This window comes from Mauremys mutica, chromosome 8 (genome assembly GCF_020497125.1).
Source record: "Mauremys mutica isolate MM-2020 ecotype Southern chromosome 8, ASM2049712v1, whole genome shotgun sequence".
Lineage (NCBI taxonomy): Eukaryota > Metazoa > Chordata > Testudines > Geoemydidae > Mauremys > Mauremys mutica.
Window position 1 is genome coordinate 66537301 of NC_059079.1, and position 532 is coordinate 66537832.

The following is a 532-nucleotide window of genomic DNA, read 5'->3' on the forward strand; positions in this document are numbered from 1 at the left end:
GGGAGATCCTGATCTCAAATATGGCAGATCCCAGAATCCTTCATGTAACCATATTGCCTCTCAGAATGAATGTGCCAAATCTATGTGCTGGACTGTGAGGACTACAAGGGGACTGACTCCTGCATAGCCAACATCACAAAATGCTGGAGGATGCAATAAAGAATGGACACCATATAAATGCAAAGAATAGTTAAACACAGCACTTAGACACTTTAACCACGAGGCCACCCTCCCCTCCCCTCCCCGAGCCAGGAATAGAAGTCAGGAGTTCCGCTTCTCAGCATTCTACTGTCTAGCACAGAGCTGTGCAGCCCACTGGTCCAGCATGTTTCCTCCCCTTTAGGGGCTCACACACACAACCTGAGACTCCACAGTGCTGTCTGAAGAACAGACTTACCAGCGTGACCAGAGGACCATTGCATCACTTGGTGGCAGCAAAGTTGTCATGCCCTCCACACAGACAAGGGCCTCTCATTTAACTGCAGCCTATAGGTTTCCCTTCATAGTGTGATGTGGCTGTATTTGCCCCCGC